At 46.8% G+C, this 15,094-nt stretch overlaps 1 long non-coding RNA gene across 1 annotated transcript in view; it reads left to right on the top strand.

The window, feature by feature from the left end:
* LOC138452611 (uncharacterized) overlaps positions 1-15,094 on the top strand; it is a 128,685-nt gene that overhangs the window by 90,777 nt on the left and 22,814 nt on the right. Inside the window, exon 2 of the long non-coding RNA XR_011260262.1 lies at positions 13,923-13,970. This is a non-coding gene — a long non-coding RNA (uncharacterized lncRNA). The remainder of the gene's footprint in view (positions 1-13,922; positions 13,971-15,094) is intronic.

Below are 15,094 nucleotides of genomic sequence, written 5' to 3'. Positions count from 1 at the left end.
GGTGGAGGGCCCAGGCATGGCATACTTTATTGGGCATCTATCACTAATGCCCATGAATAAATGGCATGCCTTTCCCCAGGGGCTTCCAATGACTCACATGCACAGATCATCAATAAAGTGAGCATTCAAGCTGCTAGAGGGCTTAGAGCTCAGGCATAGCATTGCATGTGAGGCACTAGGAATCCCAGTGGACTGGGCTGCCATTCTTTACTGGGCATACCTATTAAAGCATACCATACCTGCCCCCTGGGCCCCAGTGCCTATAATGAACACGTTGAATGAGAATGTGATTATGTGAGGCGCTGGAGGGCACAGGGATCAAGCATGGTATTTTTAAGTGGACATCTATTATAGATGTCCAGAATAAAATACCATCTCTGTCCCATGCGCCCCATTTTGCCTAACACACGCATACATTCAATGTGATTATGTGTGTATGCGAGGTGCTGGGGGGCCCAGGGTCCAGACATGGTACTTTTTACTCGACATTTCTCATTGATGTCCCGTAAAAAAAATGACCATCATTGTCCCTTGGAGCAACGCAAAGACACACACAATCGACGTGATTATGTGTGTATAGACATTGTTTCTATGGCCAGCCACTGGTAGACTAACAAACTCTATGGAACACCACTGAATTGATGGAACAGGAGAGAGTTGACCGGACCCTATTTTAGAGGGGGTAATCAATCCCTTGAACTGGTTGCAATCCATGCCAAAGCTACTCAACTGAGAACACGTTTTGTTGCAGTCTTTACAATAAGAGTCTATAGTCGTTGGTGTTGTGCACTGCTAGCAAGATAATGACAAGTTAGTCTGCATCTAGAATCTGTGGTAATTCCTCTCTTGTATCCAGGAAGGTGGTCTTCGTACTTCTGCTCTTAATCCAGACTGTATGTCAGGATAAAGTCACAATTTTCACTGTAGTCACACAGTGATTTAGTGACTTCCATTTTCAATGAGCTTTAATGTCAGTACACAAAAGAAGTGGTAGATTATGAAGACAATCAGGTCGAACTATTGCTTCTGGAGTAGGGGTTTATAACTGGTTTCTTCGGGGTTAGAGATAGGATTCCTGTGGTTAGTGACGAATTGCTCAGTGTAGTTAAATGATTACCCCAAGGAGGGAAGAAGGGATTTAGTTAAATGGGCAGAAGTTTGGTACACTGGTGCTTTTTAGGGTGTATCTTTCATTTAAGCCAGGCTGTATGCCAAGGAAACAGGTTGAAATTATTAGAAAGCTGCCTGGATCTTTCTGTAAGGGACTCCTATATGTTTCCATCTGAAGGTTGTGAGCATCTGTGATGGCTACCATTTTGGAGATGGGGTTAACTAACTCCTTGTAGAGAGCAAACAGATTTTTAATTTTGTTACATTCTTGGTTGGTGCGAATTTAGTGTGTGGAGGTGCACTTTCTTTCAGATATGGAATGCCTGCATGCGTCCGCTGTGAAAGAACACCAGATCACAGGCTGATTGACATTATCCTGCTCTGCACTGGCTCCCAGTGATGGCAAGGATTAAGTTCAAATCCCTCTGCATTGTTCACTAGGTCTTCTGTGGCCTGGAGCCTCAATACCTTCAACTCTCTCTCCTAAATATCTTCCTTCTCGAGCTCTTCATTCATCCACCTCCAACTCCCTCAAGGTTGGTCGCTTCTCCAAGCAGCAAGTTGGTGGTAGATCTCTTTCTTCTGCTGGTGCCTCCCTCTGGAACAGCCTCTCTGCCTCTCTGAAACTTGAGGAGAACCATCGCTGGTTCCAGATGCACCTCAAGACCTTCCTCTTTGCTTCTGCTTTCTCTCCTCTTCTCACCTGCTGATCTCCTGTCTGGATCTGAAACTGCACTGGTTACCTGGCTACCCTCTGATCTCGGGCCCAGGTCCCACCGCCAGTTGCACACCTGCACTACCCCACTGGCAACCCTGCACTTGGGGACTGTTTCTGTATCCCTACAGCCCCTACTAGCACTTGACACTTGATGTCTGCACTTACCCTTGCACTTGCCACCAGCTGGCTGCACTTCTATTTATTGTCTTATTTATTTTACTGCTATCCTATGTACCGCACTGCCCCCTAAACTTCCCCCTGCACTTTTCCCCTTCCCTCCTACCCTGCACTTGTGCAATTTCAACGTCACCTGGCTAGTAGGATCGTTGTCTCTGTCTTCCCTCTGTTTCCCCCTCCCTTGCCTTGTCACGCCTTGAAACACTTGTATATAGGTACGTTATAAATGCCTTATCATATCATATCATGTCTCCCCCGCTCTCTGATTGGGCATCTCTGCTGAACAGAAAAGAAGAATGAACACTTTCGTCTCTCACATTGATAACCACATCTCACTTTCTCTTTTTCTGCCACTGGGCCTGCCTTGCCCAAAACAGAATCTCAAATAAGCTTAATGTATAGGTGAAACTTAACAATAATGTGCCTGATATATTTGCACAGAAGCATTGATACGAATACTACAGCCGAGTGACATTAGAATGACGAAATACAGATGTGTTCAGAGTTATGGTCGAAACATCAAGCTCTCGACTGTATATACCAAAAATCGATCACATTTCCTGTTCCTTGAAAACGAAAGTGCCTTAAAACTCACAGCATGTGCTACTTCGATGCAGTCCTGGGCAAATCTGAAAACTACACGAGGCACAGCAAAATATAATGTAACCTTAAAAGTATGCAAATACTGAGGCAACACATTAACAAAACCTATTGTGATTAATCACTAGGATTTCTCATTCTAGAGTAGTCAAGCTTGAAATTAAATGAAATGATATTTTATTTATATCGCGCTCGTACACAAGTGTTTCAGAGTAAAGTGGTTAATCCAGTAAAGACTTTTAAAGGGGCACATCACACTAGCTTTGCAGTCCAGTGTGAGAGCTGGCTACCTCTATAAGTGCAATTCAATGGCGCATCACATGGAAGGTGCAGGTTCCCATGGAGGGACTGCACAGAGTAGCATAATGGATGTTTCGGCTATGATGCCGATTCTTCTAAGAACAAAAAACATTTTGGAATTCGTAAAACTGTACAGAATAACATAGGTGGATCATCAAATATTCACAGTTTAGGGAACGGTATATTCAGTAGTGTATCCTGGAACTATGTTGACTATCTAAGCAACAGGAAGCACAGTGGATGCACTGCGTGTGAGTGCACTGATTACATGGATCTGATAGGCTGGTCAGACACCAGTGCTCTATTGTCCAGAGGTTGTTGAAATCAGCCACTTTGTTCGTTTAATAGAACACTCGTCTCTGTCTTCAATTTCACAGTGGACACAATACCCATTGATACATCAAAGAGACGTCAGAGTTTCAAGTGCTGGCCAACTCTTTCTCCGCAGACAGGCATGGACACCTATGAGTAAAGGGAGGTGTGGCAAGGTCATAGCGGGAAAGCTGTTGCTACCAATCAGGGATGGTTGTCCAGACATAGCCCCAAGTATGCATATTAGGAGTGAGGGGTACGACGAAGAACCCCCGTCAACAGTCAGTTCAGGTAACATTCTAGCGCTTACAAGGTGTTTCACTCAGTCTGAAGCAAAGCTCCGAATATCAGCCATGGGCTTTGTGTAGTCGTGAGGTCAGGCAGTAGGCAATCCTCTCTATCTGTTACAAATCTAGACCACTATATTTCACTGGCACTAAGAGTCCTCCTAAACGCGAGGGATTTAAACAAGATGTCAGGAATATCAGCGTAGCCAGTACAACTTCTGGAGACCAGAGACTTGGCCCTGGTTGCTGGGAACAGAAGTTCTGTCAGGACTAGGGGGAATGGCCGAGTGACACTCTTTGGACAATAACCATGTTGTATTCACTGGAATACACTGGAACCAAACTCTTCTCCCTATATGGGTTACAACTTTGCAGTTCTTGGCAGGGGGCGTGGTAAGGGGATACCAGGAGGGATCTTAGAGACTGGCAATGCGTCTGTAGAGCACTGCAGGCAGTTAAGTCTCAAAGGGACGGATTCACAGCGCATGTTTCAACGGGATTTTCCCATTGAACAACTCTTTGTGACTCGGGCCCAAAGGGTTTCCTTAATTACATTTCTACCAAGGGGGACTGAGTCATGCCAACATCTTGTAATATGTCCACTTAGCCCTGCACACATTACTAGAAAGATCACTTATATTCTTTAGCAATAATACTCCACTCTACCTCAGCAGTCGGGGATATTTCAAGAAATGATTAATCTATTACTTACAGAATGTGAAACTTAGACTCCAAAAAGTCGTTTTGATACATCATAGTTTGTATATTCTTTTATATGGAGTATACAATATGCATTAAAAACCTCTGAATATTAACTTCTAATAAATAGTTTCACTGACACTATCCAATGTCATTGGCTTAAAATGGGGATCATTTTGAGGGAGCCTCATATTGCATGGAGAGGACCACTTTTGTATAGACGCATGTGTAATTAGTTCTCTCCAGGCAATATTATTATTATTATTATTATTATTATTATTATTATTATTATTATTATTATTATATTTATTGAGCACAGACCTAGCTTTGAGAAGCAATGCAGTGCTTTACAGAGGTATCCACAAATACAGATACATAATGGTGTGCTTTACAGAAGTGTACAACATTACAGATGCATAACAGAGACCTTTTCAGTGGTAACAGAACAGATATATAGTGGGGGTAGGATACAGAGAGGCACAGGGGAGGGGTACAGCTGTACCGAGTGATGGCGAGGAGAAGGTCAGGCGGCGTCAAGTGAGTCAGGTGGCGAGAGGGGCGACGTGATGGCCTAGGTGTTGAGGAGAGACTCCTTGAAGAAGTGTGTCTTGAGTTCTTTTCTGAATTGTAGGAATGTGGGGGCGAGTCTGATGCAGAAGGGGAGGAGGTTCCATAGTCTTGGGGCATAGGTAGAGAAGGCTTATTTTCTGGTCCTTTCCTTTATGCAGTGGCGGACGTGTCCTGACTTCGGGTGTTGGCTGTCCACCGGAGATGCTCAGTTTCTCTGCGATGTAGCTGGGTGACATGAGGGTGACTGCCTTATAGATGATGCAGCAAGACTTGAAGATGATTTGTGCGTGCAGTGGGAGCCAGTACAGGTCGATGAGGGCCGGGGGTAATGTTTTTGAATCTGCGTGGACCGTTGATGTGGCATGCAGCCACATGTTGGACACTTCTCAGGGGCAAAAGGGAGGATAACGAGAGGCTTTCAAGGAGTGCATCCATCACCATCCACGTGAGATAGGACCAGTGCTTGAACGGTGGATCTAAAACTGAGCGGAAGGCCTTGACCTTTCACAGGAGGGAGAGCTGATACCAAGCTGTCTACATTTACTTAGCTATGTGTGTCTTGATGGAGAGGTGTTTGTCAATGTGGAACCCGAGGAACATTGCACCTGAGGTGAGCTTGGGTGTGAAGCCCTCAGAGTTCATGGTTCATAGCCAGGTCTGTATTTCTGGGTGTTCGTGTTGTTGGTGAGGAGTAGGAATTCTGTCTTGGAGAATACTTGAGCTTCAAGTATGACATGATATGATATGATATGGCATTCATAACGCGCCTATACACAAGTGTTTCAAGGCGCGACCTGGCAAGGGAGGGGGAACAGAGGGAAGACAGACAATAATCCTACTAGGCCAGGTGTCATTCAGATTGCGCAAGTGAATGGGAAGGGGGAGGGGGGAAAGTAGAGTACATGGGATAAGAAAATAACAATAAGTAAAGTACGGCCAGCTGGTGACAAGTGCAAGGGTAGGGAAGACACCAGGTGTCAAGTGCTGGTAATGGAACTGTTGGGATACAGAAAACAGTCCCTAAGTGCGGGGGTTGCCAGGAAGGCAGTGCAGGTGTGCGACTGGAGGGGGAGGGGACCTGGGCTTGAGATCAGAGGGTGGCCAGGTAACCAGTGCAGTTTCAGTTTCAGCCAGGAAGTCATCAGGGTAGAGGAGGAAAAGAAGCAGAAGCAAAGAGAAAGGTTTTGAGGTACTTCCGGACCCGGAGACTTCTCAAGTCTCAGGGAGGCAGGGAGGCTGTTCCAGAGGGAGGCCACAGCCGAGGAAAGAGATCTACCACCAACTCGTTGCATGGAGAAGCGACTAACCCTGAGGGAGTTGGAGGTGGATGAGCGAAGAGCTCGAGAAGGGAGATATTTAGGAAGAGAGAGCTGAAGGTATTGAGGCCCCAGGCCCCAGAAGGCCTTGTGAACAATGCAGAGGGTTTTGAACTTAATCCTCGCAGCCACTGGGAGCCAGTGCAGAGATTTCAGGCCTGGCGAGATACGATCCCTGGGCTTGAGGCCTAAAGAGAACCAGACCTCTGGAGACAGTGAGCTCTCAGGAGGTGCAGCAAGTAGTGTGACTTCTTAGAGACATCAGAGATGTGAGGAGAGAAGGAGAGTGTGGAGTCGAAGATGACCCCGAGATTTTTACCCTCACAGGTGGGAGCAGGAAAAGGGCCAAGGGAGGCCGGCCTGAGAGTGACAGGAAAGGAGGGAGCGGGTGTTCCAATGAGGAGAATCTCTGTCTTACTGGCATTAAGGCAGATATCATTGGCGACACACCACTCCTGGATGGCGGACAGGCAGTCAGAGATGAGAGAGGGAGAAGAGGTGGCTGAAAGTAGCCTGAAAATGAGCTGAGTGTCATCTGCATTGCACTGGAAGTTGGGGCAGAGCGCAGCACTGCCGTGAGCAAGAAGTGCCAGGTATTGCTTGAAAATCCAGGGAGAGAGGTTAGACTCCTGGGGAACACCACAGGTAGATATAGAGATGGAGGAGAGGAAGGACCCAAGGTAAACCTGGGAGGGTCGATCAGAGAGGAAAAAAGTCAGCCACGTCCGGGCCGGACCGGTGATACCCAGGTTATCACGGAGACGGTTAAGCAGGATGGAATGGTTGACCGTGTCAAAGGCAGAAGAGAGATCAAGTAGGATGAGGACACAAGGGGTGTTGGTATCAAGGTTGGAGAGCAGATCTTCACGGATGTTCAGGAGAGCAGTTTCTGTGCTTCTGGCAGCTCTGAAGCCGGACTGATGATCATGGAGACAGCCAACAGATTTCAGTGTGAAGATTGAGCTGGCAGATGGCCGGATTTTCCCAGAGTTTGCCCAGGAAAGGAGTGATGGAGATTGGGCGATAGTTAGCCGGGCAGGACAGGTCGGCAGAGGGTTTATTAAGAAGAGTGTGCACAAAGGACTGCTTCAGGGGGGTTGGGAAGACTCCAGTGGCGAAGGAGTGGTTGCAGAAGTCGGCCAGAGCAGGAGCCAGGGAGTCAATGTGGTCCTTGATGGTTTTGGAGGAACAGGGATGAACCTGTTTTGATGAGACTTTTATAGATCAGACTTGTCTAGAAACCTCATCTGGGGAGAACAGGGGAAAGGCAGAGAAGGAGGGAGGAGAAGTGGCCAAAGAAGGGCCAGAGGAAGAGCAGGGAGTAAAGGGAGGAAGGGGAGAGGAGGAAAGAGAGGACAGGATATCCTGAGTTTTAGAGATGAAATGAGAACCCAGTGCTGTGCAGAGGGCCTGGGATGGGACTGGAGAGGTAGAGACTGCGGCAGGATTGGCCAGTTCCTTACAGATTTGAAAGAGTTCAGCCGAGTTCTTAGATGCCGCAGAGGCACAGGCTTGGATGTGAGCTCTCTTCTTGGTGTGGACAGAGAGCTGGTATTACCTTTGGAGCAAGCGGCAGGCCAGTTTGCCAGAGGATGTACATGAAGCACGCCATTTCCTCTCAGCCACCCAGTACTTGCGTTTATGGGTGATGAGGTCTGAGTTGTACCAGGAGTTGCACTTGGCTTTGGGCTTCAGGCAGATCCTCATGACAGGGGCAAGAACACCGAGAGTGTCAGATATAGCAGAGTGGAGCAAGGAAAGGGCTGTGTCAGGGTGTGAGTCAGCCAAAGGGGGAAAGGGGATGAGAAAGTGGAGGCGAAAGCCTCAACTGACATGCGCTTCATGGGTCTGATGGCAGAGAAGGTGGGTGGCAGTAATGGAGTTGGCTTGGCCTGGGGGGTAGAGAGGGTGAGCTGGGAGGAAAGGAGGAAGTGATCACCCCAGGAGAGAGGAGTGGTGAGAGGGATAGGAAGGGGAAGGTCTGAGGGGATCAGAACATCCAGAGTGTGCCCTGCAGAGTGAGTCGGGCCGGAGGGAAGAATAGAGAGTGAGAGAGAGTCGCAAAGGTCACGAAAGAGTCCAGAGGAAGGACAGGAAGCATCCAGGTGGATGTTGAAGTCTCCAAGAAGGAGGAGTTGAGTGGTCGTGACCAGGAGGGAAGAGGAGAGGCCACCCAGGTGGCTGATAGATAGTAGCCACAGTAAGGGAATGGCTAGCAGAGAGAGAGTGCCTGCAGACGAGGCATTCGAAAGAGGAGTAGGCCTGTGTAGGAATGACAGAGGCAGGAATCCACTTGGGGAAGATCAGGGTGTAGCCCCCTCCGGAACAGTTGGACCTGGGAGCGGAGAGTATCTTGTAGCCATCAGGGAGGAGAGTGTCAAAGCTGGTGACAGAGCTGGTCGTGAACCATGTCTCGGTGGTCAAGTTCCTCAAGAAGGCGGCAGATGTCAGAGGAGAGTTTGACAGCTGAGCGAGAGTTTAGAGTGCTAATATGCACTGGACATCCACGACTGGATCGATGGGAAGGTGCTTTGAGTTCAGGAACTGTTGATGATCTCCAGGAAGGGAAGAAGAGCTTCTGCAGAGAGGGTCTTGAGGATGGATGCTGGGAGAATGCTGGGAGGATGTCATCTGTATACAATGTGGCTTTGAGGGCAGCCAGGGTTTCTATCAGGTCCTCTGTCAAGAGTGTCTTAAATGTTGTCCAGGGTTTTGAGATTTCACATTAAGGGACGTGAGGTGGGTCTGTAGATACAGAGCTGGCATCTATGTGTTGGCGAATCTTATTGATTTTGTGAATGAAGAAGGTGTTGATGGCGGTGAATATTTAGATGGAGTGTGATATGACAGTGTTGGGTAGCGGTTTGATGCTCTGCTTGACCAGTTTGGAGAGGGCTCTGCTTTTGTTGTCAGCTTCGCTATGGTATTCTGATAGTAGGAGGCCTTGGCCGTGTTGATTGGTTGTCGGCAGGTTGCTTGGAGTTCCTTGAGGAGCAGCAGGTTGGATGCATTCTGTAGCGGCGCCAGGTTTTCTCTTGTTTGCTGATGACTCTTTTGCTGAGTATGAGATTTTGCCTGTACCATGGTGCTGACGGTTTTGGTTTGCATGTGCATTGTTTCAGAGGCACATGTCGGTCAATGGAGGCTGAGAGGGTGCCATTGAGTGCTTCCAGTAGAGAGTCACAGTTCGGTTGGGGTGTTCAGTCCATGTGAGTGTAGTTTGACGAAGTCTCCTGTGAGGGCATCCACTGGGAAGTTCTTGAAGGACCTGAAGGTTTGTCTGCTGGGTTTCTGCTGGGAGTGCTTGACTGGGGTGGTGTGCAGGATGTTGAAAGGCACGGCTAGGTGCTCAGACCAGTCAAGCAGGAGAGGAGAGCTGTAGTGGAGGGAAGACAGTGACGTGATGATTTCATTGTTTCCAAGCATGCTTATACATTTTGCATGGAATTTATTCCCACGATCCTGGGTTAGTCTGCCAGTTACACCATGCACAGAACCAATGACAAATGCTACCAACCCTCTAAATACATTTCGTTAGAAGACATTAGCATAAAACCCTATGTGCTCCACCTGGTTTTTGCAGATGTAATCCATAGGAATTCAGGCATATACATCCTCACTCCGTGTAACAAATCGAGGAAAATCACATTATTGGTGCACACCATGTCTCCACTACTAAAGTATTATCTGTTCCCCCACCGCCACCACTGAAAAGACCCAATTTCTGTCTGCCTTGAAATAGTAATCCAAACACAGATTCTTTAAATTCAGGACTCAGCTTAATGTTGAGAGCCTACACACACATCTCAGATATATCCCTAAAGGAGACATGTTCAATTTACACACACAACTCTGTCTGAATGCACCTGTCATTTTAAAGGTGCGATGGTTTTTCAGAGGGAAAGAGATCGATTTAAGATTCCTGATGCTGCTTGGGAGAATCAAATGTTTAAACCTACCCATGGAGCTGCCTCAAATTCTAGGTTGGCATATGAGGCTGAGCTCTGAGCATCAGAACAGAAATGAGGTCTCTAGGCTTGGGGTCTAGAGACAGCATAACTCTGAACAATGTGTATATGGAATAAAACAGCCAATGCACCAGGCCTGTAACAGCATTGGAAACATAAAATAATGCTGCGTTCTTATATAGTGCTTCATGCTAGACTCCTCCAGCTTCTAAGCACTGTAATAACTGCTGTGATTATGTACCCATGTTGAATGCTACACGATTTATGAACCTAGGAAGGATTACAAGCTAGATCAGCCCTGCCCTGGGATAGGTGCATACAGCCCACAAGTCTGAGAACAATGGTTTACTCGTGTAATGAGGACACGTTGGGCCTATTCCTGTTCAGGCCAGTTGGTACTTTTACAGAAAATACCACATACAGCAGCACCACATATTCAAGACAACAATCCTCAAAGTTTGGTATGATGGGAACGGACTCACACCAGAACGTAATGGGTTACTAATTGCCCATTTTCCAGCATTTGAAATCACATTTTCCTTCGAAAAACACGTTTTTTTTCTGGTTCTTTGCTGCGTGCCCTGTCCTTCCACCAGACAGTCAGTGAGCAGAGGCGTAGCCAGGATTGTCTAACAAGTGGGGCCTGAAGCTAATGTAGTTTGGCCCACCGCAGTGACATTAACATCTGTAAATTACCACACAGTGCTCCTGAATGTGCATTTACAGATTTTGGGTGGTCCTTGCCCGCTTAGACCCTACCCTGTCTACACCTCTGTCTGTGAGGCTCTTTGCAGTCCAACCAGCTCTATTTGGGAGCTTCTTGTGCCCGTCTAGCTCTTTACTGCTACGCATGGACCCCCATTTCAAAATCAAACCTCCTTATCTGCAGGGCGAATGACTGACCAAGACTCACAGGCAAACAGATATACGCACGATTCTGTTTTACATTTTTTTAATTAAAAGAAATGTTTTTTCATTAGTGCTTTGCGTGTACTACTACCAATATGAGTAAAGGCAGACAATAAATGGGGGCAAGCGATAACACTTTAGGAACCAACGCATGCCCTGAAGTGTATGCCAAGGTGACCTCCTAAAATGACCCCATGTAAGGTGGTGCTTTCTTTTTGTATATCTTCCTGGGTTTTATTGATTTATCAAACAGAATTTATCATTTATATGTTTCTATATTCTTTTACATGCCTCCGTCACTAATTTAAAATGAACACCCTTCCTTGTGATGTCATATATGCATCGTTTCTATTTGGTGCAAAATGGACTCGGCGTCCAGATTTAAATTTAAAAAGGAATGGAATTTTCCATCTGACTGGGTCACAGAGAGCCACGTTCAATCATCTGGATAATCAACACGGCAGCAACTGAACACAAATATTTGCCTGCAAGGTTTAATGTGTTTCCCATCTTTAAAGATGTATCGCAAAGCTTCCCCCCTTGGAGTTTGCACACCGTCTGGCTGCTGCGCAACCTCCGGAGAAGCTGCCAAGGTGGAAAGGACTCAAACCTCCAGGGTTCCTGCTTATGGGGTTTCCAGAGCTCCCCACCGATGTGTCCGCGGATGTCCGGGGAAGTTATGATAGGACTTGAAATATCACTTTCTTCTTCACAGAGCGGAGCCGGAAGGAATCAATCCACCCGTTGATTACAAAATACCCACAAAGCAGGAACAAGTGTTAACATTAACCTGATGGTACACTGTGGCGAGATTTCCTTTCACTGTGGGGGTTTGTTTTTGACAGCAGCATTTAGCTTTTTTTGGCATGTATGCTACCTTCGGCTTCAATCAGTTTAACAGAAGGAAGACGCCTGTAACAGCCCCCCACCTCCACCGCCCTCGACCCCCCACGTCTTTGACCACCAATGACATTTTCCATCTCTGAGAAGCGGCCAAAAGTCAGCATGGTCGGCGTTTAACAAAACAACCAAGTAAAATGAAGTACATCAATTATTATTTTAAAAAAATAATGTCATAGCTGGTACTTGGTACAACTTTATGCGGTCTGCCTGTTGGATTGGCCCTATGTATGCAATAAAATAATGTGCTGTAGCATACAAATAGGTTTACACCAATGGTGCTTTGGAGAGAGGGGAAGAAAGAGGGATAGTTTAACTTTACTCACTTAAATTACCTGGTGGCGCTACCAACATATACCCCAGCTGGCACAGTGTTTCTCAAATAGTTCAACATGTGCACATCTCCACAGAAGCAGTTTCCAAACCCTGGAGCTGCTTTAGTAGAAAAATGGCAGGGTCAAAATGTTGTTCTCATTTGTGGCAAGATTACTCAATTTTGGCAAAGTAATCAGTAAGCACTTTGGAAAAGACAATGGGCCTCATTAGGACCCTGGCGGTAAGGGGTTTGCGCCAGCGTTAGCTGCGCCGACCCCTTACCGCCAACTACGAGTTCCCAAAGCGCCATGGTCATTTTTCCGCCCGCTTTTTGCGGGCGGAGAAATCCATGGCGCTATGGGACCTTGGTGTTAATTACGCCACCGTAATTTACGGTGGCGTAATTAACTCCTTCCCCACTCCCATTATACCCTATGGGGCCGAAATGGGAATGGGGAAGGGTAAATGGGTCAATGGGGACTTACCGCCCCGCCGACCTCGGAATGGGGCGGTAAGTCCACCATCCGCCATGGCGTAAACGGACTTTACGCCATGGCCGGAAAGTCCGTCGATGGCGGAAAAAATCCGCCAGGGTCGTAATGAGGGCCAATGAGATCCCTCCCATCCATCTTTTCACTTTTCAAGCTAAGGTAGAAGCACACACCACCCAATCAGCTTGAGGATAATATGTGACAATGCAGCCATTTCGCAGACATGGTAGCTGTATTGACTTGGTGATGCAGAGTTCTCCATTAAGGGTCCCTGCTCGCTTGTGCATGACTCTCGCTTTCACCCCATGCTGCGGGGGCCAGACATGGACGGTAATGGCCCGCCAGCCGAGCCTAGGTAGGCCCAAGCAAAGCGAGGGTTGGGGCCTGTTACCGGCCATGTCTACCCCCACAGTGGGGGTGAACACCATTCTCACCCTGTGGTTTATCTGGGGTGCAAATGGTTCATTTATTTCCTCAGGATGTGCAAACAACGCCAATTTCTCGAGGAAAAGAAAAAAAAGTCCCCTTTCCATTCCTATGGTTGCGGTCGGGAGCAGGAGGTGCGCTGGGAGCAGAGCACAAAGGTCCGGTCCAGCAGGTAAGTGGGGAGGGAAGGATGGAATGGGGACGGGGTATGGTTTGTTTTGAGGGGTACAGGGGTGGGGAGGCAGAGAGGCAACAGGGAGAGGTCCCTGAATCATTACTTAACATTTCCTTCCATAAATCTGCATTCCCACAAACATGGGCTTCCATTCCCATAATGTATCTGCAAGATATCTAGAAAACCTGGCAGCCCAATCCAGAAACTCTTGTGCAATCTGAGTTCCATACACACCGGTTTCACCATGACTGGAAGGAGACAAGATAATTTCAGTAGACTGTGACACAACAATCATCGTGATTTTGATTTCATGCAGTGTGTTTTCTTACCTTGTGCCAGATGCCTGCTCAGTTACCTTGTACCAGTACCCTGATCAGTTACCTTGTGCCAGATGCCTGCTCAGTTACCTTGTACCAGTTCTGTGCTACATATTTCTGCTCTCCTACTTCCCGTTTTCCTCTTCTGAACTCTTGTTTTCCTTTTTTGGCTCTTAGTGTCTGGTCAGAGTTTTATGGTGTCCACACCCATGCCTCTGTGTATTAATGTGTCCCGAGATTGGCTCCTATACCCTATGAGGCTGCTTTGTCTCGTTTTACCTGTAGCTTATAGTGCATTTCATGTAACAGCGTGTTGCATTCTGTTCCCACAGAGAGCATCCACTGTATGTTCCGAATGGACCCACACCGGCTTGTTTCTTGTAAGTACACTCCTTGTTTGTGGCTTGGGGTTCAGATACAGAAGACATTCTTGCTGCTCCCTATCATTTACTTTCATGGTGTCGTGTCTGTAAGAGTAATGTACAAAGAGGCATTGAGCTTCCCTCATTTCTGTGGGTAGTCGCATGTCCAACCTGTGTGTACACCCTAGTGGGATCCCTCATCGTTTGTCCAGTATATGGTTCCCAACCCTTCTTGTTCACCATCAAGTTGTGAACGTTCTTCCTCTTCCAGTGTTCTGATTTACCTTCTCTGTTCTTCCTTCTTGTTTACCCTCCTGGTGTATGTGCTTGCCTGTCCTCTTAAATCACAATAGCACCCCCAACCCACCGGGCTGCCCTTTGTATCTCCCGACAGGTATAGGTATGGCTAATCTGTCAATAGTTGTGTTATGGCTTGTCAGAATAAAGAGGACCATGTAATGTTATGTTATATTTAGTTATGTTCCGTTATTGGGTTATACCCTGCGCTACGCGGCTGTTTGAAAGGCCTTGTGGCACCCTCGCAGATATGAAAGTGATGGGGGCTGGGTTTGGATAATCTGGAAAGAGAGGAAATGCAGTTTAGTTTTGCTGTTCCGTTGATGTGTGTGATTCAGAAGTACTCAGGTACTACCTCTCGGTGCATGATATGATATGATATTATATGATATGATAAGGCATTTATAACGTGCCTGTACACAAGTGCATCTGTTTCTCGAAGGTTCGTGTCAAGAACACTTGAGTTGTCAGTGCCTCATGGTCCTACACTGTGAGGATGCACTGGTCACGGGTTATAGGTCAAAGGTTCCAATGAAAAGGATCGAATGACAAAAGGATTGAATTAAAAGGACCAAAAACAAAAGGGTCGATTTTTATTTTATTTTATTTTTTTTTATTTTTTTTATTTTTTTGGGGGGGTCCCCACCCAAACCCCAATTTTTGTGGTAAAAACACGTTTCTTTCCTATACGGAAACCCCCCAAAAAATATATATTTAAAAAAAAAAGACCCTTTTCTTTTAGGTCCTATTGACTCGACCCTATGGCATTCGATCCTTTTGGATTCGAACCTTTGACCGGACACCCTGGTCACGACTGTGAAATATAACTTCTTTTGCGCAGTGTA

The sequence above is a fragment of the Ambystoma mexicanum genome, chromosome 4p, assembly GCF_040938575.1.
Source record: "Ambystoma mexicanum isolate Mex_15411 chromosome 4p, UKY_AmexF1_1, whole genome shotgun sequence".
Lineage (NCBI taxonomy): Eukaryota > Metazoa > Chordata > Amphibia > Caudata > Ambystomatidae > Ambystoma > Ambystoma mexicanum.
Note: the sequence above shows the minus strand (reverse complement) of the source record. Positions and strands in the feature narration are given on the sequence as shown.